The sequence below is a fragment of the Penaeus monodon genome, chromosome 21, assembly GCF_015228065.2.
Source record: "Penaeus monodon isolate SGIC_2016 chromosome 21, NSTDA_Pmon_1, whole genome shotgun sequence".
Classification (NCBI taxonomy): domain Eukaryota; kingdom Metazoa; phylum Arthropoda; class Malacostraca; order Decapoda; family Penaeidae; genus Penaeus; species Penaeus monodon.
Window position 1 is genome coordinate 3,070,954 of NC_051406.1, and position 487 is coordinate 3,071,440.

Here is a 487-nt window from a genome sequence, read left to right on the forward strand (position 1 = left end):
AATTAACAGAGCAAATCATAGGCATAAACTCTCACCACGTTTTTGTTTATTATTTGTATGGAGGTTTTCAGTTTGGTCTTGGCAGTAGAGAAGCATATACCTTTGCGTCTGTTTAAAAGATAAATGGGTAAATAGAGAAACATAATAAATATTGATAATGATATAAGGCTATTGTGTCACAACCACACATTCAGGCACCATGATTTTTTTTTAACATCTAATCGTCTACATTTATTCTTACAATATTTTTCTTTCAATGTAGGCCCATTAAATCATTGCGTGAGGCTACCTTCTCCTCTGTCTTTTTTCAAATATCTACTCGGATAATACTCCTGTTAGAAAATATAAACTTTTATTTAGTTACACCTAAATTAGCTCCATTTTTTGTGAAGAAAATATAAACTAGGGAGGGAGACTAAAATATTTTTATATCTTTCTAATTTCCTCACTTTCTTTTCACTAAATAAGGGAAATGTTGCTTGTTTCG